This window comes from Rhinolophus ferrumequinum, chromosome 18 (assembly GCF_004115265.2).
Source record: "Rhinolophus ferrumequinum isolate MPI-CBG mRhiFer1 chromosome 18, mRhiFer1_v1.p, whole genome shotgun sequence".
Classification (NCBI taxonomy): domain Eukaryota; kingdom Metazoa; phylum Chordata; class Mammalia; order Chiroptera; family Rhinolophidae; genus Rhinolophus; species Rhinolophus ferrumequinum.
Genome location: NC_046301.1, coordinates 13,672,552 through 13,699,866, shown reverse-complemented (window position 1 = coordinate 13,699,866; position 27,315 = coordinate 13,672,552). Strand labels below are relative to the sequence as shown.

Genomic DNA, 27,315 nt, shown 5'->3' with positions numbered 1-27,315 from the left:
TTATTACTATTTAGTTTTGAATTAAGCAGCATGTGATAATTGCATAACTTTATCCTCCCTTTAGTATACTACAAATTATAAGTGGAGGAATAACATTATTATTGAAATACTGCATTACTTTTGCTGTTAATACATGCATATTTAATATCACAAATGTTTATGGTAAGGTTAAAATCATCATAATTTTTATCCCCTTTTATTTTTGTTTTAAAATGCGTGTTGACCTATTCTCACACTTTCTTTCAGTTTCCTCTGGAGGGAATCTTTTCTATACTAGATTGTTTTGTTATCTGTTTGATGTGAGGAATTGTCATTTTGGAAAGAAAGTTGTACTGTTCAAAATATTATTGACTAAAAGTAAATATCATTATTGTTTATTTGAAATCACAGAAAAATCAGTTATTTCAAATTGAACCAACAGTTAACGATCCAATCATTTCTTCTTCCCACAGAAAGCCTATTTATTAACTCAGAGCATTCAGAACAGGAGAAAGTCTTACATGAGCACATCTTTTGCAGCAAAATATGCAATTTACTTAAACGTTAAAGATATTTTCGTTTCAGTCTCTTCAGTGATTTCATGCTATCATTAGAGATGCCAGCCTGCAGGGTCACTGTCACCACGCCCCAGCAAAACAGAAAATGTCATGCATTTCTAGTAGTCATCTCACCGATTCTTATCTACTTTTATTTCTTTTCCTGGATTTCTCAGTTAGTATATATTTTTTGAATCCCCAATCACCTGTCCTCTTGTCACTGTTGCCTCTGTACGTTTTTTGTTAAAAATCTGACAGAAATTTGTGAAATATTTTCCCCTCAAATATTTGATTTTCAATTGTCTGTTCCCTACTTGCTCAAGTTTCACATTTTATTTATCTTTGCAATATTTCTTAAAATGTGCATTATATATTTTCTTAACTTTTAAATTTCTTGACAACCCAGCCCAACATTTTTGGATATTCAGGCTTTTTGGGAATTTGTCCTGTTAAATGCAAAATTCAAGAAATGATCTTCTACAGATGTTGCACATATGGCTAGGTTTTTTCCTTGTGAACAACTTAAAGTTTTTGATACATACAGAATTTCCCGTGTGAAATTTGGGTCAATTTACAACTCACGAACAGAAAGAGAAACTGATGTCATTTTTGTGCTTAGAAATTTTGGGGGCAAAGCAAAAGTGTCATCTTATTGTTTCAAATTGCATGCCTTTAAATATACTGCTTGGAATAGTTTTCTTACATCTTTGTTTGCACAGGATAGCCATGAGTGTCTGCAGTCTTCTGACAGAGGGTGACAGCAGGCTCAGGGTGCTCCATAGCACACTTATAAATTACACTTAAACCAAGGCTAATTCTGAGTTCATCCGTGCTCCACAGATTTCTTAACTTCTTAAAAATATTTTATCTTGCTTAAATTTGCATAATACTGTGTTTTACCAGAATTTATATCTACTCCAAGGTTGTGATTTTGTTTGGCAATTTCAAGTTATTCACCTGCAGCCATATATTTATAATTTCCTTGTTCTCAGTCATTTGAAGTGATGAAATATAATATATTGTGTTTATTTTATATTCTTAAATAGGACAAAACTTAAGGCTATACAGTAGCGATAGCCTTTACATGTCCATCCCCTGCTACACAGTCCATCCCCAGTTCTCTTGTTATTAACTCAATGTGGACTCTGCTGTGTAAATATAGAAAACAGTACATCCAGAGCTCTGTGCTACCCAGTCTGACTCACGGGGACGTGACAGGATTCCTTCCTCCACGCCGTGGCTCGGGTGAACTCTGTGCTTGGGGAATCAAAAGCTACCAGAGGCCTGGAGAATTCAACTCAGAAATGCAGAGACTTAGTGCTTATTCTGGGGAACAAAATTGACCCTAAAAATCCAGAGACAAGAAGGAGCTGGCAGTTAAATACTTCTCACTTACTCTGAAATCTTTTTTGAGTTGCAGTAATCCATATCCTGGCTGTGCATTCTCAGAGAGCTGTAGCCAACTCAGCAGTGCACTACCTAAAATGGCTTTCCTTTCTTTTCTAACTCACTCCCCCTCCTCCCCATCTCTTGCTGCTTTGAGTCCATACTCCCAATAGGTTGTATGGTTTACAGAATCTGTTTTCAAGGTTCATCAGGCTATGACACTTGTTTGCATCATAATTACTCCTTTCATTTCCCTCAACTCTCTTTTTTCCTTTAACATCATCATCCTATATTGTCAAATTACAACCCTGATTAATCCAACTCTGCCTACTCCAAACCTGCACTTGTGCCGCTGAATAACGCATGGAGAAATGCATGAAACAAACGTAATTTTCAAGTAAAAATTTAAGTTGAATTTTAAATAACAATATATTGGACAAACCAGAAGAAATGGATAATTTTTTGAAACATACACCTTTCCAAGACGTTACCAAGAAAAAATAGAAAATTTGACTAGAACAATTACTAATAAGGGGATTGATTCAGTAATAAAAATTAAAAAAAAAACCTTCAAATGAACAAAAGTCCAGGACCAGATGGCTTCACTGGTGAATGTTAACAAACATGCAAAGACTATTTAATACCTGTCCTTTTCTAACTCTTTCAAAAAAATAAACAAGGAGGGAATGCTTCCAAACTCATTCTATGAGGCCACATTTCCCAGTTACCAAAACAAGCCCACAAGGAAAGAAAATTGCTGGTCAATATTCCTGATGAACATAGAAACAAAGATTCTCAACAAAATATTAGCAAGCCAAATTCAACCATACGTTAAAGGATAATGATGCAAAGATGGTTCAACATCTGCAAATCAATGTGATATACCACATGAACAAAATGAAGGATAAAAATCATATGATCACCATCCCCACAGAGGCAGAAAAGCATTTGGCAAAATTTAACATCCATTTGTGATCAAAACTCCCAACAAAATGGATACAGAGGGAATGAATGTAGTTCAACATAGTGAAGGCCGTCTATGACAAACCCAGAGTCAACGTCATACTCAATGGTGAAAAGCTGAAAATGTGTTCTGTTAAATCAGGAATGAGAGAAGGATGCCTACTCTTGCTACTTTTATTCAACATAGCATTGGAAGTCCTAGCTATATCAAATGTTTCATGTCTCTTTAATTAACTCATTGTCTCTTAAGTTTTTATTTATTTTGTACTTTAACTTAAATCCTCTTTACAGCAAAGAGATGCTATAAGGATGAAATAAGCAAAAATAAGGCAATTTTCATAGTTGTATTAGCCCATTACATACAACAATAATACATTTTACAATACGAGAGAACTATGCTAAGTGCTTTGCATAGTTTCTCTAATCAAATACTCACAGCAATACTATAAAGTCAATATTAAACACACTGCTTGAGAGTAGAGATGTTCTGCAAACATTTTTTTCTAAACGATTTCATACGCTATCGGATCTTTAAATATACATATAATATTAAAAAATGCTCTCCACTTCAAATTTTTCCTCACCATAGTTTATTACATTATGTATGTATAAATTTAAAAATAAATTTCTCAAATTTCTTTAGCTGACAGGTGTTCTTTTCAAATGTAGTTTTGTTTAGTATTCAGAAGAGGCAGAAGAATTGTCAATGATCCCTATATAGATTATATTTATTGTACTCTTATTATGTGTCAGGCACTCTACTCAAAGTTTTACACATCCTTTCCTCTCCAGTCCTGTCCATATCTGTGAAATAAGTCTTAATTCCATTATACCTATTATGTAAAAGAAAGAAGTTCAAAGAATTTGAGTAAATGTTCCCAAAAGTCGCACAGTTCAAAATAGTTCCAGGTCTATTTGATTTCAAAATCCTTGATCTTAAGCATGATTATGTATCACTAGTCTTAGCCTGTGTTCCCCAGAAAGCAGAGCCTATGTAAGTCAAAATTATGTATTACTGATTTATTAGGAAGCATAAGAAAGCATCCTAGGTTGTGCAAGATTGTGTCCTTTCATACAGCAGGGGCAATAGGGAAGCCCCAACATGCAAATTAGCAGTCGAGGTGACAGATATGAAGCAAGGAGCTATTATCAGTGAAACCTGTCAAACCTCACAGGGCTACTGTGGTGGTGGCTGGAGTGACATCCGTGTCCAATGGCTCAAGGTGGTGTGCACAAGATGTCTGAGAGACCCGCTTTCTATTTCACTGACGGAGCTCATTGTTTAAGAGTTCCAAAATTTAATTTGAAGAAAACTTAGTTGTCTGACATGCAGGTTGCATGGTGACCGACATAAATTGTAAGAGTGAAACTCATAGGTTTATGCAGCAAGAAAAGTGAATAATGCTTCAAACATTCATAACTGGCATTGAACAAGTGTTTTCCATAATATAGGTATCCTGAATAGAGCAGAGACTATCATCTGGATATTCTGTTGAAAATAATAATGTTATGGGGGAAAACATCAACATTAAATTATAAAATATTTGTAGTTCACCCTTCCCCTGCGTTGTAAGAAAAATGGGATATAAGGACAATATAACTGTTTCCTGGGCAACAGTGGCAATGTAGGCTACCTAATTCAAAACACAGTTTTTCTGTTGGTAACGAAGCAAAACCAAAAATCTGAAAGAGAGAGGATAAAGACAGCTGTCTCTTTCTGATACTGTTGATTCTTCACTTTTCTTTTTCTTTTCTTTCTTTTTGTTTTAAACTAGTGTGGTAGAAGAGAGGGCACTTGAATCAAGCAAAGTTTAAAAAGTGGACTCAGACATATTTTACTGCTTAATTTTCTTCCAGTTAACAATATAATGAGAAAATATAAATCCATGAATCTTGGAAATATAAATATATCATGAGCTGTCACTCTATGTTTAGTCACTGGAGAATCTGCAAAATTTGTAGTTAAAATATAATATACATCTCCTAGAGTTATTACATGAGATGTTATTTATCAGTTACTTTATGACTATGTTTCACTGATTAGATATTGCATTAATTATTTACACACAAATGATTGCTTCTTCTTCTTCTTTTTTTTCCTTTTTTTTTTTTTTTGTGAAGAAGAGTTTGTGTTCCAAATTACTGACAACAAAATTTTTGTCTCAAACTGTGCTGAACTTTTTTTGGCAAAGAATTATGTCACTTTATTTAATTATTACAACCCACAAGTGTCAGTTTGTATTTGACCATATTATGCTTATGATATTTGTAAGTAACATTAAAAAGCAGTTGTGGAAACTACTGTCTAACTCCCGTAAAATAAAGTACTGAATAATATGGTTTAGATAATTAGATGTTAAAGGTAGAAACATATAGCAATAATATGAATTTAAAGATATGATTTAAAATGTTAGTAAAATAGGTGTTTTCTAAGTTTTGGACCTGAAAAGAATTTATATTGTTGATTATTCAGTAAAAGTGATTTTCAGGTTCAATTAAATTTTATTCAGAAATTCTTAGGAACTCTGTGTTAGATTATTTGCTTTATTATACTATTATTATTTTTTACTCTATAGAATAACTCCTAAGAGTAGTTATTCATGTTTTGGAGTGGAAGAAGCTGAGGCTGAAAAAGTTTTAAGTAAGTTTTACAAAGTTATACACTTAATAACACATCCAATTCACTACATCACAAGATAAGATTAAACTGTGCTTTTGTGGCAGCTTTCTATAGAACACTTGCTTCATTTTCCTCGAGGTTATATGTTTTTAACAAGTGAAACAAATAAATACAGAGAAATAACAAACACAACAAAGCCCAGTCTTCTGTACTAGGCTCTTACAAGATACTGTATAAGAGACACACACACACAAACACACACACACACACACACACACACACACACCTCAAATGAAAACAGCCCCAGCCCTGAAAAAGCTCGCAATGTTATGGAAAAGGCCTGCAAGTGCACTAGGGATTTGTATGCCATGCAGACTTAGGAGAATGAAAAACGCTAGGAGATCACTCAAAAGGAGGAGACCTAACTGGATTGGGTGGATGAAAGAAGGCATGCTGGAGGAGATACCATGTATGTTAGGAACGAGTAAGAAGTTGCTGAATCAGTAGAAAAGGAGTGGATGGAGGGTTGCAAACAAAAATAACACCACCACGCACTCGAAAGGAATGGAAGAGGATGTTTTCACTCATCGTTAGGTAAGAAAGAGGAAGGTCATTAAGCAGAGAACTGACCTATCAGATGTGCACTTCATCAAAGACTAAAGACTGGACGGGGGACAGTTGGTAGTTTAGAAGAGAGTAATGATGCAAAACACTCATGAAGTAGGAGCAGGCTACAGAATACATGCATCTGGGACTAAGATCTAGATCTCATTAGATAAATATAATAAAAACGCATATATTACACTATTCTACGTGTATTAATTCATAATTTGTAATTCTTAGCAAGCCCAGGATTAGGTACTTTTAATACACTTTTCCTTGTGGGAAAAAGGAGGCACAGAGAGTTTTGGGAACTTGCCCCAGTGCATACAGTTAATAAGGCAGAGACAGAAATTAGAAGTCAGGAGGCTGACCTGAGTCTGCGCTTTCACCCGCTCTGCGACTCTGCCTCTCTGGATGGCTGGTTGCTTGGGGGTGGCTGTGTCACACCCGGCAAGTCACACAGCTTCTTTGTACATTAATCACTTTGAATGTAAAACGGGGTATGACCGTAATTATTCACCTAACAATTCCATTCTTTTAAGATTGGGGGATAATACATTATAATCAAAACTGTATTTCACTAATAAAGAGATAGTTACGTGCTGCTTTCATTTAGTCATTTAAAAGCATCGATTACAACAGATTCATCAAACTGAAGCCCTAATCGGTCTAGAAAGCTGTTCTTTCCCTCTTTGCTGCCAAATATCGCTCCCTTCAAAGGATTTGTTAGTGCCACTCACCTGAAGTTTAACTGTAGACCCCCTATATTTACTTTCTACAGGCAAAGGCAAGTTCTGCTTTACAAACTTAATTATAATTCTCTTGAAATCCATTTTTTTTATCGAGGTCCTTAAGTAGATACATTTTATATATAAATTATATATATATATGTATTACATATATATGTATATATATATACATATATGTATATATATATATATATATATGTGTGTGTTTGTTAGTAGAAAATTCTCAGCAATTCATGTTATTAATAGTATAATTCAGTGTATAGATAAGGGAAATAACTGGAGTATCACCAGTCGGCACATTGGTCACTTAAAGAAATTCTTTATTTTGATGACATACTAGTAGTTGATGGTCAGTATTACTGACAACCATTATTTTGGCAGTATCTGTGATTATCCATCCATTTATATAAGAATGTATGTATGTGTGTATCTATGTATGTCTGGGTCAACAGGTAAATAAAAAATAAAGATGGCAGACTAAGCTGATACTTCCTATCCAAATCACATTCTCTCTCTCTCTCTCTCTCTCTCTCTCCCTCTCTCTCTCTCTCTCTCTCTCTCACACACACACACACACACACACACACACACAATATTTTGCAAATGAATCATTTATACTATTAGATAACACGAACGTTTTCATTAATTGTTTAAATAGAACTCAGCCCAAAGGAAAACACAGCCCAAAACATGGAAGAAAAAATGTGTAGTGTTTTGTTTGTTTGTTTTTTTAAGAACCTTAAAACTCAGAGTCTATGGATAAAGGGTATGGAGTTTGGTCTTTGTTAGTCATCAGGGGGAGCTACTGAGGAATTTCTTTAGAGGAGCAGAACTGAAAGACTTTTCTCCATCCTGTCCTGGCACAGACAAGGGGTAGCACCCACTTCTGCCCACAGTTAACGTCCTGGGACCCAGCACATAGGAAGCACTCCCTGTAGCTACTATTCCCTACAGCGCTCAGCTTTCTTAAGTTCCAAGCAAACTATACTGGTTCATACACACGCAAAACATGCCGACCATGTTTATTATGCCAATTGTGGATTTTAGGAAAAGTGTTTCTATAGAGTAAGTTGTGAAAAATCAGATGGGGTATACAAAATGTTTGTTACTGCACTCTGTGAAAATGTTGGTGAATTACTTTGCCCCCCATCGTGAAGTTACATTGCTACCACCATAAATAATAGACTCATTGCTATGAAGAAAGAATTTTTCACACATTCTATAGAGAACATTTTCCAGTAATGTAACTCATCACACATCTGATTAAAGTTAGTAAGATTATAATCAGCCAGAATCTTGAATCAATCACACATAGCAACTGCTATCTTGTAGTGCATGCTTAAAACTGCAACTTAACATTCCTAACATTTGAAGTCTTTGGTAAAGTATCTGTTTTAAATGTAAAAGTAAAAGCCTTTAGCGTTACTTCTAGTAATTTGTATACAATTAGTGTAACTTAGGTATGTGTCATTTTTCTGACATATTATTATGAAATAAATATTAATTAAAATGAATAAAATTCCAAGAGATATGTCCAAAGAAATTTATAGAAATACTTGATTCTATCATTCATAACGTATTTCTTGATTAAAATAAATGAAGCAAGTTTATCAGAGAATGATATACATTATCATAATACTCATAAGGGCTAAATGTGGTTTATAGATTTTAGATAACATGAAGCTTGAGAAGTTTCATCTTCAACTACTAGAGATTTAATAAAGTCTAAGACTCAGGGAACATTCACTGATCAATTATTTCAAAGTTTTATTACAACTTTAAGTTTTAAGGACTTAGAAGTAATGATGTGAGGAACAACAATCACTTATTTGGTACTTTTAATTCTTTATGATGTTAGGACAAATATGTAAACTATGTTACTCTCCTGCATTTTTGTCTGAAACAAAATAATTCTTACTTATAATACTGCATTTATTTTATTTTTTTCTAGACTCAACCAAATTCAATTCAATACCACAAATAGTCCCTTAGTATATTAGCATATTTATAACCCAGGGTATTTCACTTCAAGGGGAGATTTCATAAACCCTTGAGGAAATAAACAAATATACATGTAGCTCAGATATCCAAGACTATGCAATATCATTTTCTCAATGTCAGGTTGACATGAAGCTATACCTGAATGCATGCATGTGCAGTACACACACACACACACCCAGGCCTCAGCAGTAACAAATATCTGCAAATATCCAACTCCAAAATTAATTCAGTGTCACTTAATCTGTAAGTTATTTTAAGCCAACCTATCACCAAAAATTAGATATAAATTATTAGATACAAATTAGATATAAATTATTTTCACATATTTTTATATTTTTCAAACTTAAATATTATGCTGGAACATGCGATAGTGTATTTGAATTAATAAATACATGACGCATGTATAACATTATGATTTGTCATGAGAGTTATTTAACTCAGGACTCTGGTTTTGAGTGTCAGATGTTTCTATCCATCATTGCATATCTTAACAGGAGCTCCAATGGAAGACAACTCAGAAAGTAGGCCTGCCTTTTTTAAAACTAATTCAGAATATGTTACTAGTTTTAAATTTTTGAAAAATATATTATCTGTAAAGAATTTAAAAAGTCTACAATTTAAAATCAAAACTGAGAAATTATGAATATCTAATTGTCATAATAACACACGGAAAATCTGTTCTCTTACTTTGTAAATGTTGCATATATGTAGAAAGTATGTTAATTACCAACAGTGAGTGATTGATAGAAATAGTCATATTTCTTTTACCAAATACCCTGGGCAGAAGATCTTCTGGAAAATACTTTGTTTTTATATGGAAAGAATACTATGTGTTTCTGAATAGTTCTGAATTTGTGTGACTATCTATTCAACTACTAGCTATGTCACCTTGTCAAGTGAGAGCATTTAATTAATATTTTAATATTTATACGATCATCACTATCTTAGGAAATTTATGGCATAAATTTTAGATGAAGTGGTGCTGGTTTATGCTTGCTGTCTTGCCATAATTATTGAGATCAGCCCCTTTCACGCTGAAAAGTGTCCTGACTTGTATGGTGCAGTCACCTTACAGAGACATACAATGTCTGAACAATGGTGCATGGCTACTGCTCTGATATAGACACGGGGAAGATAACAGTGAGCCTGGAGAAGGGGATGGTATAGGAGACTTTAGCAATCATGGAAGACTTCTGAGAGGTGATGGTGCCTCACAGTTTCTTAAATTGAAAGGACATTGAGGTCAGAGGAAACAAGTAAAGCGTCGTTTAGGCTTTAGGTGAGAAAGAGCGTGTGTGTTCAAGTAACTACCAGGCAGGAAATAGACACATTGGGAACAGGACGAAATGAAGCTTGAAATGTCATGAGGACAGATAATAAAGTGTGCTTATGCAAGCAAAATACACTACATCCTGAAAGTCATAAGGATCCATAGGAGGTTTTAGTCAGGATTGCAGCTGTGGACAGCACATCCTACTGGGGCCACTTTCCAGTTCTCTCTAATTATGTCTCTCCATCTCACACTAATAAAGCATGAATCACAGCCACTGTCACTGCCACCTAGACCATTGCAGCAGCCTCTGGACTGGCCCTGTTTCCTCCACCCCTACCCCATGAAGCCGCCTGAATCATGATTGTAATACACGAAGCAATCAGTCCCCTGCTAAAACGTTCCAATGGGTTACTATGACAGTTAAAAGAAAATGTAACTCTTAGCTGTCCTTATGTGACCCACCCTTGTCAACCTCTCCAATGCCATCCCCCTCCACTCTTCCACTGACCTCTTTTGTTTTCCTCATATCCTATTGCACCTAGTAGTGCATGAATTCCCTCATTTAAAATATGTTTAATGATTTCTTCTCACAAAAAACCTCCAAGAGAAGAATCTTAATGTCATTCATGACAGTACCCGTAATGTGTAAAACAGTGGAATGTAATCAGAATACAAAAAACTGAAGGTATGGAATTCATTATTTAAGTTTCACAATAGGATTGCCACCTTAATGATGGAGGAAGATTGTTAAACATACTCTAAAGATTTTTTGTGTTTTCTTGAACATTTATATAAGTTTCCATAAATGTGGGTGTGCAATACATAGTTAACAATAAATCAAAGATTCTTACAAACATTTACTTTTATTTATTTCCTTGTCTGACCCTTGTCCTACCATTGTATATGTGTGTGTGTGTGTGTGTGTGTGTGTGTGTGTAGAAAGACTGAAGATCGAATTTGAAATATTTTGTAATGGAAACTATATATGATTATTAATAATTTCAGGTACACAGGTAAAAAGAAAACAGTAAATTATTTTGTATTTTAAATATGCAATATTGTATATTTTTATATTTAAATATTTAGTCTTCCATAACTATATATGTAACAGATATAGACAGATAGAAAGTTTTCTGGAATTTGTTGCTGAGAGATGATTATCTATTCATAGTTTCTTAAGAAAAAAATAGGAATTCGTATCAAAAGTCATAAACTACATAAACAGTAATTGTAATGATTCGTTCTTAAATGATGAAGGGGAGAATGCATGACAATATTTTGCTCAAACATGTATATTTAAGTATAATTTTAATAGGGATGAAAGAAGACAATCTCCAAGTTTCTTAAAATAGCAGAAAGGGTAGATGTATTATAATTAATACACCTAAGAATGAAATATTGCACATTTAAAATAAAAAGCTTAGGAAACTTTTTAATGAAATAGGAAAATATGAACCATATACATGTATATATGCATGTATATGTTTATATTATAGTGGATTTATTTGTATATATATTTTTATCTTTCTAGAGAGAAAAACAAGAGACTAGAAACTAAATCTACCAAAATGTCTGTAAAATGAATGTTTTAATCTCTTTGAAACATGGGCGAATATTACATTCAATGGGATTTTATAATCACTGTCAGTTGGTTAGAGTCGTGATATAGATGTGTGAAAATCTTCCCCAGCACCTTCTGGTAAAATCAAAAAACTGCATCAAAGCTGTTTAAATTTCATGAAATAGGGCTTCATGGTTAGATCAAGGGTGACTTTTTTTCCTTTCATACTTTCACCCAGATTTTTCAAACAATTTGCATAATTTTTATAAAGAACAAAAATATTTTAAAACTGTATAAAATAGAACACAGATACGTAATTTAGATTTTGGAAAATCAACGGGGGAAAAGGAATTACACTAAAATAATATCTGTTTTCACTGTTTTTGAGAAAATTAGTTATATAGTATAAATAGGATTTTAAGTAAAAATACCAATGAACTTGGTGTTAGGTCCAAGTCCTGGATAACCCTTACTAGTTGTGACCTTGGTCAAGACACCACTATTCTCTCTTATATTCACTTGTTTTCCACTGGTCTTGTTTCTATTTTCTCTCCAGATTAGTTGTAATCTAATTTCTATTCTGTCCCTTTGATGAATCTGCTCTTCTAAGACAATGTAATTCACAGTAAATTAAATTAATGGTGTTTTGTGACTATTTGTAGTCTCTGATTCCTAATCAACATTTGCACATATAATTCTCTGTTCTTGCTAGGAATTGAGTATTTTTTTAAATTCATGGAAACTACTCTCATATGAATCTCCTTAAGCCTGAGAAACATATTTTCTTCTTCCCAGACTCCCTCCCAGCTCACTCTCTCCCAGTGAAAAAAGTGCATGCTCTAAAGCTAAGTTCCTCAACTGCTTCTTCTCTTGGTTTCACTGAAGGGTTGTGCTGAGTGTGTATTTTCGATAAATGCCAAATGGCTAAGGGTGAGAACAGTAATAAGCTGAAGCCAAGGTTTATTCCGTCATAACTATAGACCACTGCCATTATATACAAAATAATTACTAACGCAGTCACATTTTCAAAAAAAAATATTAAGCTAATTAAAATTTTTGACTTTATAATGAAAAAAACAGAAAGAAGATCATTGATTAGGATTGCCAGCTGTTAGATAACTCCGGTCATCATTACATTAGATATTTCAATGCTAAACAGAGCTGACTTTGAATCAAGATTGGTGAAGAAGTAAGATTTGAAAGTTAGCTCTGTCAAGGTAGGGTACCGCTCATGAGTTGTACAAATTAGGAAGCTTTCTTCCTCTTTAATGCTATGGATTATGGTAAAGAGTATGCAGCCTGTATAAAACTTGTGTGCACAAAACTTTGTTTGATAATAATGCTGAAATATTCCCTGAAACCATGTAATAAGCTAAAATCTTGTACATTACTTGAGTTAGATGTTTTCTAAGTATTTTAAGAAGCAGACTTAAAATTTAACATTGAGTTATATTATAAATACTATATAGTATGACAAAATAAAATATACATGTTTAAAATAATTTCATAAGTACTTGTTACCATATTCAACTGCTTAAAAACGTCTTTAAAACTTGGATCAAGAAATGTGCTAATTGAGCAATGTAGTTGGTTTTGTACAGAGATAGCACAATATTATGGAATTTCCAGCTGTATCTCAGGTATTATTTCTCAGATGTCAAATTCAGTATATTTTCAGAAACTTTTTAAAGAGACTGATCTTTCGTTGATGTCTCCAAAAAGAATACAGCCCTGACGACACCTTAACCTTAGTCTGGTAGGACCTGTGTCAGATTTCTGAGCTACAGAATTGGAAGATTATAAAGTTAAGTTGGTTTAAGCCACTGAGTTGTGGCAATTTGTTACAGAGTCAGTGGGAAACTAAAACAGATTTTCGTACCTGGAACTTGGATGCTACTGTACCTAACATACAAATGTGGAAGTGACTTTGGAACTGGGTAATGAGAAGAGGCTGGGAGAATAGAGAGGATCATGATAGAATAAGGCTAGATTGCCTTGAACAAAGCGTTTGTGAAAACATGAATGTTAACTCTGCGAGTAAGGATACGGTAGGAGATGGGTGCATGTTAGAGAAAACATATATCATCATGAACAGGCTGTTTGTAGAAATAAGAACTTTGAAGGCACTGCTGGAGAGAGCTTAGGTGGAAATGGGCTAGATGTCAATTGAAACTGGAGGAAAACTAAGCTGAACGGTGGTCTGCAGTTGTTTGAAAAACAAATTTTGTAAACAACAAACTTGTATATTTAGCTGAAGAGTTTTTCAGGCAAAGGGTTTGAGGTTTGCTGTGGGTTCTTCTTGCTGCTTACAAGAAAATGTGAGAAGGGATAGAAGAAAGCAAGAATTGTGAAGCAAAAAGAAATCAGTACTCGATTGTTGGGGAAATTCTCAGTCTATCCAGATTGCAAAACTTGCTAAAAGTAGGAGATTCACCATTAGAAAAGTGCTGTACAGAGAAGCCCAAAAGGTGGACAACCTTTAGTCGGTTCCTCAGAAGGGACAAAAAATCAAACTAAGCAGTTACTCAGGGGGCTCTGTGGAGATTAGTCATGTGACTCCAGGGTTCTCTCAGTGACCTCAGCGGAAGCCAGGAACAGATACAAGGTCATCCCCAAAAGATCTGTGCGGGAGCTCTTGTCTAATGGAGTTAATCTTTGTGACATACATAGAAGATCACATGGTTCTGGAGAAATTTATACCAGTTTGGGCTGACAGGGACACAGTGGACAAAATAAAAGGTTTCCAGATTCTCAAAATTATATAGGCCAGAAATAGGCTGATAAAACTACTCAGCTGAAAACACTTGCTGCCTTTCAAGTAAAAGGAAGGATGACTTTGAGGTTGGAGCCACAGTCTGGAGGAAGAAGCGTGAAACCACAGGGCAGAGTTTCGAAGTATAGAGGGTTATAAACAGGCCTGGAAACCTAATACAGTTTGACAGGCTGGAATTCAACATTTCTTAGGACTAGTGATCCCTTTTTCCTTCCATTTTCTCCCCTTTTCAATTGAAATGTCTATAACTGTTTTCGTATGCTTGTCCTATCATTGTATTTTCGGAGCAAATAACTTGTTTCTTGTGTTTCACAGGTTCACAAATGTAGCGGTACTGTGTCTCAGGATGGATGACACCTAAGGCCTGCAGATTGAGGACAGGCCATCCCCCATGATGGCGTAAGTCCATTCCTTAAAATAAACCTTTTTCTACATATTTCCATGATCTTGTTGGTTCTGTTTCTCTGGAGAAAGAACCCTGACTAATGCATATCTCAACATAGTCTACTTCAAGCATACAATAACTTAAAAAGAGTTAAATGGAGAAATTTTATTATTATATGATCCGTGCCTTACCCTTGTTGGTGTGTTATTAGTGGTATACATATTATAGCTACAAATGTTATGAACCCCTTTTTATAGTTACTACTTTATAAAATTTTCCTCTATAAAATTTCATGTTTTTAAAGAAGCTGCGAGAAGAAAGGAAGGTAAGTTTATATTGATGCAGTTAGTTATATTAACTTTATATTTACCCTTTCTGGTTCTGCTCACTTCTTCCTATGGATGTGAGTGACTGTCAGGTATCACTTCCTTACTGCCACACAGTTTTGTTCCCACCTTCATCCTTTGTGCTGTTATTGCCAAACATTTTACATTCCTGTAGTTAAAAGCCCAGCAATACAATTATACACATATTGTTTTATGTAATAAAACTATTAAGAGGAGAAGGGAGAAATATAGGATTTTATTGTCTCTTATTACTACCTACGTAATTTCTTTTCTTGACACCCTTTTTTTTGTGTGTGTGAATTTGAATTACTAACTGGTGTCACTTGCTTTCAGCCCGAAGATTTTCTTTTAGTAATTCTTTTAAGACAAGTGGGCTAGCAACAGATTCTCTTAGATTTGTTTATTACTGTTGTTCATCATAGATTTATTATTGTTTTTCTTCATTATTTCAATAAACGGTTATGTTTAAAATTTCCATTTTAATATTAATAGGATAAATAATGATAGCTATAACCCACCTAAACAAAGGTTTTGTGGGTCCTCAGTAAGTTTTGAGTGTAAAGATGGACTGAGACCAAAAAGTTTGAAACTGTTCAATTACATGGGTGATAGAAAGTCAAATTCCTTGTCCTCTAATACATCCTACAATTTATTAAATTCACACATACCATGTTTAAATTAAATCCCATAAGTCATTATAGAGTTTGGCTGTTTTGGGGTAACATCACTTTTCAGCCACTTCACTTTAGTCAACATTTCAATTTTATTATTATGTTTGCCATTTTGTACAGAGGCAATACTAGTTTTATGGTATCTAAGAAGATGTTCATGTAGAGTTAATTGAGTTGCCTTGAACTTAGAGCTCTAACATTGTACCATTTGTTATGCCAACAAGGCAAAGAGAATAGTAAGGGAGGTTACCACATACCACTTAGGTGTTTGCTAACAGGAAGTAACGACAGGACAACAGAGAACATAAAATAGTTACTAGTTACGTAGTGCCACTTGTTTTGCCCATTTGGGAAATCACTATTTTAACAATCATACTTTACCATACCCAGGATCACGAGTCTACTGTGCTAAGAAAAATGAAATTTATAGAAGTAGAGACTGAAAACATCAAGTGTATAAAACTTCTTAGCAGTATACATCCTGGGGCTCTAAAGAGAGAGCAAACATACCACTAGCAGAAACTAAGCCAGGAATGATCTTCCTGCTTTCCACTTCACGTGCATTACATTTTCCTTACAGTATTTGATATCCTTCCAATAACATTTTGTAAAATAATATTATGCTGTGTCATTTAGGCTGTTTTAAAAGGTCTAGGTTGAAAGCTAAATACTATATATATATTTATATATATATATATATATATACACACACACTATATAGTATTATATATATATATATATATAAATATTATGTATATGTATATATATATTTTTTTTTTTCAGAATCTTTTTAGGGGAGTAATAGGATGCTTTCTAGACTCTCCACTCAATCTGAAATACTTGTTGATTACATGGTGGAGAATATTTAGTTAAATTTTCAGGTATGAATTGTACAAAATTGAAAGAAACCAATTACTTTACAGTTAAATCTGCAAATCCAGTGGTTTCTTAGGTATTAAAATTACACATCCACGTTGTACAACCGTGTTTTTTCTTTTTTGTTTTCTTTTCTTTTTTTTGTTCTCTCATTCGTGAATAGCAGTACTTGGAAAGCATGAAATATTATGCAGTGCTATGGAAGGTGCTCAACATAAAAAAATTACAAATATAATTAAATATTTGGGCACCAACTACTAGTTCATATTGTGTACAGATTTGTCCATTCCATTGATGATATAATTTAAGAGGATTAAAATATCTCTGTGGAATGATGCCAAATGCATGGCCCTTCTTGAGGTAAGCATATTGATTGTTGTCTTTTGGATCAGTATTGAAAAGAAGGCATTAGCAATGTCAAAGGCTGCATCCAAGTGCTAGTAAAGGCAGCAAAATATTCAGTTTCTATAGGTTCAAAAATGGTGATGTTCTTGTTAAAGCTTTGGTGGTTTATAGTGCACTGCCAAACAGAATGGCTTCCAGAAAATGATGCCTAATACCCATCTTCTATTTTGTAAGAGAAGGACATTTTTTTTCCGTTCTGCAGACATTAGTTCATCATATCTTTGGGAGATATAAGGGATACAGATATTTTTGACCCTGAATCTGTGTGACCAGTCTAGAAGCTAAGAGTAGGGTCACAGAGGACATGTTTGATTAGTAAATTCACACATCTGTGTCTGCACAGTATCTAACAAGGAGAAAGCATAGTCCATGCAAATGATGATGATGATGGCCATGATTATAACCTGTAAGTTCGGTACGTAGTACCAAACAAAGGTATTTAGCATCCTCCGGGAAAGGGAATGGAAAATTGAGTTTCAGCCCTAGTTTTGGTCTCTTTTTTGTCTCTTGCCTCTGATCTGAAAAGGAAAATCAGTTCTACATTTTTCACATTAGCCGGTCAGCTTACATGAGTGTCTGCCTAGTGGAAGCAGCCAAATCTATTCCTGACTTAACCTTGGGTTATCTGCACTTTTGGTTTTCACTATCATTGAAACTATTATGGCTTCTAGCTGACCTCATACAGGTAATATACATAAGTTCTCGTTCGGAACTACAATATTCTTCACAGGGATACTAGATGAACCACAACTGCCATGTGGTATTAATATAAAGTAGAGCTTATTGGAGAAACTCAGAGACAAGGGGAGCACCAAAGCACACGTGATTCTGAAGTTCTAAGTATCCTACAGAAAGATTAGTTGGGGTTGGACATGGCCAAAAAACATGGAAAGAATGTCACACAAGAGATTCCATGCCATGATTATCTACATGTTTATGGGAGATTTGAAAGGTGGACAGAAGCATGTATTCAACCATGTAACAATTAGAGCTTCCTGGTCAAGGAGAAGATTTTGATAGCCCTCTGCTGGGGGTATACTACCCAAAAGGCTATGTCCTATTTGGCTAGATTTTTGTTCAGCTGCTAAATGTAATTCCATAGCCATTCCTATTTGCCACTTTTCATTAAAAATTTTACATTAATTTATGAAATTATATAGTTATCATAGTGATGTTTGTAAAATATCAACAAGATGGACACAAAGTAAACATTCGTTGTTGAATTTAATTTATTTTTTTTTAAATTAATGTCTGTCTGAACAATGGACTATCTTTCTCCACCTATCCATCTATGTGAAAAGAAACAAGAGTCAGTGAGAGTGTCCTCTATCTTTTTGTTTATGTAACTAAAAATAATAGATGGGAAAATAATTAGTGTTAGATGCACAGTTGTTTAGAAAATATTTGAAACGTAGAGTACATTTGAGAACAGGAAAGAGGACTGTGTATGTGGGAGAAATATTTACTTTTCATTGAATATATTTTCTATTATATGTTTTGTTTTTTTTTAACCGGTGTAATATACCGTTTCATCATTAGAATAAGAACACACAAGTGCAAAGATATTCATTTCTAATATCATTCTCAAATAAAAAGAACCAAGGTTCCATGGAGATATAGCTGATTCTAAGGGAGGGCATGGAAAATCAAAGATTAACATGGAACATCTTGCTGTGCCAGTAAGTAAAAAAAATATATATAAGATGATGGAGTATTTTAAAAGAACACAGGGGCCACATTACAGACCCCCAATGGCCAAAACAATAAAATAACTAATATCCTATTGGATTATAACCCAATGTATAAAATAAATACTCATGAGTCTATACTGATGCAAAAAAAAAAAAGATCAAATAGATAAATAAAATGGGGGAAGGGGTAGGATTGGCAAATATGTGCAGAATTCCAAATAATTTATGTAGATATTCTTTATTCAAGGAGGTGGGACATAACTCGCTCTTTTTAAAGTGTGGGATACACAAAGTGATTTCCTTGCAAAAAGAAAAAAAAAACTAGTAACTTTATAGTGGAGAATTATGACAAGCACTGTGTCATCCAGATGATGAAGGTTAATATCAACAATGATAAGTGATATTGATAGCATATACCTTTGATAAGTTGTGATGAAAATTGCACTTGACCTCTGTGGTTTTCTTCCCCAAAAATGCATGAGCCTTGTCTAACACTGAGAGGAAGGAAAAAAAAAAATCAGGCAAACGCAAATTGAAGGACAGTCTATAAGATACCATATCAGTACTCCTTAAAACTGTCAAGGTTATCAAAAGGTCTGAAAAAAATATCAGTCTACAGAGACATGATGACTAAATGTAATGTTTTACCTTAGATGGGATCCTGGAACACAAAGTAAATTATCTAAAACTTAAGGAGATCCATATGATGTATGGACTTCATTAATAATAATGTATCAATATTGGCTCATTAGTGTGACAAATATACCACACTAATATAATACGTTACTAATAGATAAAGCTAGGTGTGGACTATATGGGAATTCTGCACTAATTTTAAAACTTGTCTGTAAATCTAAAACTATTTTAATATCAAATTTTATTTTAAAAAGAGAAAAAATAAGATATAGGAATAATAGGTATAGTATTAAAACTCTTCTTTAATTTCAAAATGAATGAAAACAATGTATCCCCCAATAAATTAATTCGTATTTTGTATTTGTAACAGTATATTATACATTTTCCTCAAATGTTTTAAAAAAAGAATTAGTACAATTTAATGATAAATACTGTCAATAATAAACTAAGCAAAAGTTACATGGACATATGGTTTCTTTCTCTGTTTAAATATGTTTTTAATAAAACCTGCAGGATGATTTATCAAATAACGAGAACTGAATATTACTGAAATGTCTTTGAAGTTGTTAAAATGGATTGGCTTCTTTTTCCTCAAGATTTGATCAAAATATGTCATTTTATTCTTCAGCAGAACATATTGTATTTAATTCAAAATACTTATTTTTTGCTATTATGACTTATACAACTCATACTTGATGCTGATATCCTTGTGTAACAGACATATTGTAGGAAGAATACTACTTCTCTTGCAATATAAACATTTCACAGCTGAGAGATTTAAAACAAACTAAGCAATTAAAAGTTTTAAACATACCAAAGTAGAAACAGTACAGAAATTTGGGGCATACTTTGAACGACTCTAAAGTGTTCTTGTATTTCCTCATACATTAAAAATCCTTCACTGTTAAGATTCAAACATTGATTTATCTGTTTTCAGTAAAGGCATAAAGGAACTCAGTTCAATGATAAAAAGTTTGAAAAGTAGGTACAATGATACATACATAAAATTAAGTTATGCTTTACTGTGGGATAACCTAGTAAAAGTTGTCACATACATATACATGCAAGCAAACCAACATATACAATTTTAGACATTTATTTTCCCTTAATCTGAATAATAACCTAATGCTGACTATAGAGTTTATGTGTTGGGGAACTGCTAACACTCAGAGTGCATAAATCCTTGGAACTTTGTTTTTCATTTTTCCATTCTCTTGGGTCCCAAGCAGTTCCATGGTACCATAGTTGCACCAGCCGATGCAGGAATCCACAGATGCCACATATGTCAGGGAAAGGTAAGTTCATCACTGATCAATGAAGCTATAATCTTAGGAGGATGGTGCAAGTCCTTCTTATTTTTCCACCTTTTTGACCCAGAGGCACAGCTGTGGAAGCATGGGGCAGGGCAAGGTACCTAAAGCCCAACTTTCTGACCTAAGGACAGAAGAAAGGATTCTCAAGGAACAAGAAAGTAAAGGGGGTTGATGGAAAGGGAGGAGTTTGGTAGAACAATCCTATAAAGTTGAATAGGAATTTCTAGGCTCATATGTTGATCACTGCAAATTAGCATACTAAAGAAACTAAAGGTAAAAAAAAAAAGTATTCTGAATGATTTTTTATCATCTACTTACCTCAACTATATGAACTTTTTATAGTATTTACTCAGATTAAATTTTTTTCTTAAAATTTTGTGTAAGGGTAGTTTACATAAAGTGAACAAAAATTAAATGTACAAGTTGATGAATTTATGCAAATATATTCCCTTGTATCATCATCACTTTAAGACATGGGGCAATGTGTTATGTTAGATGCTGTTGAGTCAGTGCCAACTCCTGGCGACCCTATGAATGAGTGACGTCCACAGTGTCCTGTCCTCAACAGCCCTGCTCCGCTCCTGGAGACTCATGCTACGGCCTCTTTTAAGGAGTCAATCCATCTCACACTTGGTCTTCCTTTTTTCCTGCTGCCTTTCCAGGTATTACTGTCTTTTCCAAAGAACCCTGCCTTCTCGTGATGTGCCCAAAGTAAGACAGCTTCAGTTTGTCATTTTTGCCTCCAGTGATGTTTCGGGCTTAATTTTCCCTAGGATCCACTTGTTCGTCTTTCTGGTGCTCCAGGGTATCCATAGAGCTCTCTTCTAACACCGTATTTCAATGAATCAATTTGTTTTTTTCCTATTGGCCTTCGCTGTCCAGCTTTTGCATCTGTACATAGTAATTGGGAAGACAAAGGTGTAGATGGTCTCAGTCTTGGTCTCTAATGACACATCTTTGCTTTTGGTGATCTTTCTAAATTCTTCCATCGCTGCCCTTCCTACTCTCAGCCTTCGCTTGGTTTCTTGGCTGCAGCCTCCATTTGAATTGATGACTGAGCCAAGGTAAGCAAAATCTTAACCAACCCCTTAAGCCTCAAGTTAATCTATCTGTAAAAGTAGGCAGTATATTAACTTTTATTACCATAGATTTAGGTGCCTACTTTTGAACTTCAAATAAATGTAGTCATACAGTATACACTTTTTTGTGTCTGTATTCTTTAGCTCAATGTAATGAGATGCATACATGTTAGAGCTTCAGACAATTTGTCCGTTATTGTCTCTGCTATACCACTGTATGAAAATATCACAATATATTTTTCTATTACACTCTTCATGGGTATTTGGGTTATTCCCAGTGTGGTTCTACTACATAAAAGTTGTATGTGCATCAGAGCACATATATCTTTATGGATAAATGTTTTCAGATTTTTTGGGTAAATACCCAGGAGAAGGATTGCTGGGTCATATGGTAATTCTATTCGTAATTTTTTGAGGAACCTCCACACTGCCTTCCATAGCACCTGCACCAATCTGCATTCCCACCAACAGGAGGAGGGTTCCTTTATCTCCACACCCTCTCCAGTGCTTGTTATTATTTGTCTTATTGATGATAGTCATTCTAACAGGTGTGAGGTGATATCTCATTGTGGCTTTTATTCATTGCAGCTTTATTTACTGTGGCCAAGAAATGGAAACAACCAAAATGTCCTTCAATAGATGATTGGTTAAAGAAGATGTGGCCTATATACACAATGGAATCTATTCTGCCCTAAGAAAAGATGATATAGTGCCATTTGCAACAACATGGATGGATCTTGAGATTATCGTGCTAAGCGAAGTAAGTCAGACAGAAAAAGTTGAGAACCATATGATTTCACTGATATGTGGGATATAAAACTGAAAACAACAAAGGAATAAGACAAACTAATAAACAAACAAAAACTCATAGACACAGACAATAGTTTAGTGGTTACCAGAGGGTAAGGGGGGAGAGGGGTGGTAGATGGGGGCAAAAGGGATCAAATATATGGTGATGGAAGGAGACTGACTCTGGGTGGTGAACACACAGTGTGATATATAGATGATGTATTACAGAATTGTACACCTGAAACCTATGTAACTTTACTCACCATTGTCACCCCTAATAAACTTTATTTAAAAAAAAAAGTTGTATCTACATTCCTGTGTATATCTTTCAGTGGGGACATAAACATTTGTTTATGTAGGGTACACATCTGAGAGTTGAATTGCTATTTCAAAAATGGCTGAATATCAGAATTACATAAGTTTGACCTAATACTATCTGGTTAGCACTTTTTAAATGGTATCTTTTCATACCCATCTTTTGATACCCTATTAACTATGCATCGATGAATTTATTCTATTTTCGCCTTTCTCTTCTCATCATCTGCATTTTAGGTCAGTAATTTCTAATTTGTCAAAATATTTATGCCTTATTCTTACTCCATTATCTCCAACTTTTGTCTTAGTCATAAATCTATAATTGCATATATTAAATGCCTACTGTCAGTTCTTTTGCTGAAGCTTCCCTGGTCATGTTTGTGTTGGAATATCCTTACCTTTTAGCAGATTACTCAAAAAGAGGTTGTTTATATAAAATTTGCTCTTTTCCCTAGGGGTTCAGGGGATATTTTTTTTCTTTCTTAATTTCTAATAATGCACTTAGTCTAGAAACATTACTAGCGTATGTCTTGCAGTCAACTGTTGATGGTCATTTTTCTTAGGTATATGTTTGGCCCTGTCAGTATGTAAATACAGATATTTTAATTCCAGAGATTTTTCGTGGATTGTAGTTATAATTATCATTACTTCCTCTTTTTATTTTTCTTCTTCAGAGTCTCCAATTACGTATATATTTGACCTTTGCTTCTCTTCAATTTGAACTACTTTTCTCACTTGCCTTTTTAAGCTATCTCCCACTTTCATTATCTTGGTTTTCTTACTGTATTTTTCAATGCCCCTTATTCGTTTTGGGTTGAATTTACTCCCCTTATAAATCTTGTGATTTGATCTTTATTTTTGATATAATTTTGCCTTTTCTTCACTTCTGATCTTAAGTCCAATCACTATTTTGTATCTTCCTAGATTTCGTCCATCTACGTGTTTAGTTTTTGAAGTTCTCATTTTTGCTGTTTTTCCCCTTAATATTTCCAAATGCTTGCTTAAATATATCACATTGAACTTAACTTTTTCTGTTAGAGTTTTCTTCTGCTTTTCCTTAAAGAGGAATTTATCTGTTGAAATATTTTAATTCTCACTTTTTATTGTCTTTTTAATAGTTATTTGCCCAGTTTTATATGTTTGTTGTTGTTTCTTTGGGGGGCAGCAGTTAGGGGTTAGATTGTATCTACAAGACTATCAGTTCAATACTACCCTCTTCAGTCAATACCGTGACATGAAAGTTTGTTTTTTAACAACGTTTTCCTTTGGTGGTGTGACGTAGCATTTAGTGTGTCTTTCAGCTTTGTGTTTTGCTTTTGTTCCTTCAGGATCCCTTAATTTTCCCCCGTTTCTATTATCTTTCTATTCAGTTTTGCTTGTCCACACATTATTTTCCCTTTTCTATTTACTTCCTAATCTCCCAGGAGCAAGTGATATTTATGATGCCACCTCAGTTACTGTATGTGTTCAAATGTTTTCCCTTTATCCCCTGCTAAGATCTGTCAGGTCTCAGACTTTTCAGGTTTTATCTTTTTTCTTGCATGTAGCAAAAGGAATTTTTCTTCCTGGGATGATGTGTTCTGTGCCCCTTGCTCTTGAGCCCTGTTTTGCATGCAGTCTCTGCAGGTTCCGTGTCTTCTCAATCCATGTTCCTGGTATGAGCCTTCTACTGCATTATCGTGTTTATTTCTCTACTTATGCGTAAATGGAGGTTTGTATCTCCTGATATGCTGAGGTAGTGGTTATCTTCAGTTTTATTTGCTTTCTTTGTCGACCTGTTTGGTTTTATGGAGAATATACAGAGAAGCTCAGGTTTAGCAAACCAAAATTATTTTAGAATGACCTAGAAAGTAAAGACATACATTTTTATTGGTGCAGAATTCTTGTTCATTTTAAGTTTAGAAAATATCAAACTCAGTGAGAAGTAAAACTGACTAAAAAGATGAAAATTGTGAATATTCTGATGCTTATATAGCATTTTATGAAAAAAATGCATAAATGTACGTGTGCAGGTATATTGTTCATAACTTGGATCATGTCATATAACTATTTTGAATTTTTTTAATGATATATTTTTGCAATATTTCTGCTATGGTAATGTGTTTCAGCATGATTTCCCATAGTATTTTATAAAAATGTGTCTTAGAAATATTACTCATTATAGATTGCTACATGTCAATATATTTATGCACACTATCTAAAAGTAATCTTGATGTTATCATAAAACAAACGCAAAATAAATACCACAATAGATAAAGATTGATTTTCAAGTTCAAAAGATAGTTAATATTGTTTTATTTGTGACCAAAGTAGTTATATTTGTTATTAAAAGATGGTTACCTTTTAATATTAATGTTATAATTAATTGTGGAATAATTTATGTTACAAAAGGTATTTTAAACACCTTTGAAAAATCTAGGCAAAAAGCCCATGAAGCTGCAATAATCAGCATTTCTGTAAAATTTTAATAATGGATAAACACTGCTGAGTTGTTGGGTTTATTATACCATCTGTTCAATCTATTTTTCAGTCTGTTTTAATACATTACTAAATATGTCTCCAATGCTCATATCCTACCCACAACAAATACATAGGAGATTTCTTAATGTAAAAACAATTTTTTTTTACAACCTTATTAATTTAAATCCAGAATGTGGCAATCAGCTCAGTCCAGGTGAAATTAATCTTCTTATTATCTTTAAGGAGATAGCCAATAGTGTTGACTTATTACCCTGTTTCCTTTCACTGCTTAAAGAATGACCTTCTAGCTTTTATATCACGTCTGCTGTGACTCTTCTATTGTCTGCACTAAGCAATAATATGCAAGTCACAGTTCTGCTTTCCCAATTTCATTGGCTAGGATGTTTTCCAATGACACTGGCACACTGGAAATAGTACATAAAGTTAAATGGGACATAAAGTTAAATAATATTCCTTTTCTCACTTGAATCTGTGTTCTAATAGAGATCCTGGGTAGGATATATCTTGAATGACTAGGGCAGAGTCTCTCTCAATAATCTTCAGCACTTTATGAATATCTCCAAAGGAGTGTAAGATATTTGGATTCAAAATACTGAGTTAGTTCATTAGGTACTATATCATTTTTCCTGTGGCTGCTGTAATGAATTACTATAAACTTGCTGGCATAACAGAAAGTTATTCTTTCAACAGTTCTGGAGGACAAAAGTCTGAAATCAAGGTGCCAGAAGGGCTCTTGTTTCTCCAAAGTTTCTAGAGGTCAGTCCTTCCTTTCCTCTTCCAGATTCTGGTGGCCCCACGTATTCCTTGGTTTGTGGCTGCTTAAATTCAATCTCTGCCTCCATTGCATACATAGAATAAATCCCATGTGATAATTGTGTGTAATTCTTTTTATACACTGTTGGATTGTATTAGCTAATATTTTGTTGAAGATTCTGCATCTATGTTCATGAGCGATATTAGTCTGTAGTTTTCCTTTCTTGCAATGTCTTTGTCTAGTTTTTGTATTCAGGTGAATTCTGGCTACATACAATGACTTGCTTTTATTTTCTGAAATAGGGCATAGAGAACAGTATCATTTCTTGCTGGCACTGCAGATTTTCTGTGACACGGTCATAACCTCTATTGTATTTATGGTTTAGGTCATCCCAGCCCTCAGGCTCCATTTAGGGTCATTTGACCCCTTACTGCAGTGAAGGACCTTCAGAAGAGCCCTTCCATAGACTATCTTTGACTCCCACAGTGAGCACACGGAAAAGCTGTTATCTAAATTGAAGGAGTCTAGGGACATTGTGAGCATAATCCTTGGTGGCACGTTTCTCTGTTGGGCCTGCTCCAGATGAATGCAGGGACACTGAAAAAGGCAGTCTCCTCACAGAATCCAAAATGGGGACGGGAAAAACATCTATTGTTTTATTTTGCTCAGGATGCCACAGCAAAATACCACAGATTTGGTGGCTTAAACAACAAAAATATATTTTCCCATAGTTGTAGAGGCTGGAAGTCCAAGATCAAGGTGTCAGTGGGGCTGATTTCTCCTGAGGCCTCTTTCCTTGGACTCCCTCTTGCTGCTTCTAGATGTTGTAGATGGTTGTCCCTCTGTGGAAGTGCACCCCTGGTGTCTCTGTATGTCCAAATTTCCTCTTCTTAAAAGGGCACCGGTGAGATTGGATTGGGGTCGATCCTGCTGGCCTCATTTCAACTTAACTACCTCCTTTAACAGCCTCCGTCTTCAAATATAGTACTGATTAGGACTTCAATATATGAATTTGGGGGAGGGGGATACAACCAACCCATTATCTATCTGTCTGTCTGTCTATCTACCTACCTATCTATCTAATCTATCATCCAATCATTTCTATTCT

The 27,315-nt window shown here is 34.3% G+C and overlaps 1 long non-coding RNA gene across 1 annotated transcript in view; it reads left to right on the top strand.

The window, feature by feature from the left end:
* The window catches only part of LOC117038365 (uncharacterized), a 194,252-nt gene extending 179,420 nt beyond the window's left edge, over window positions 1-14,832 (top strand). The window contains exon 3 of the long non-coding RNA XR_004425662.1: window positions 14,781-14,832. This is a non-coding gene — a long non-coding RNA (uncharacterized LOC117038365). The remainder of the gene's footprint in view (window positions 1-14,780) is intronic.
* The last annotated feature ends 12,483 nt before the right edge of the window (window positions 14,833-27,315 follow it).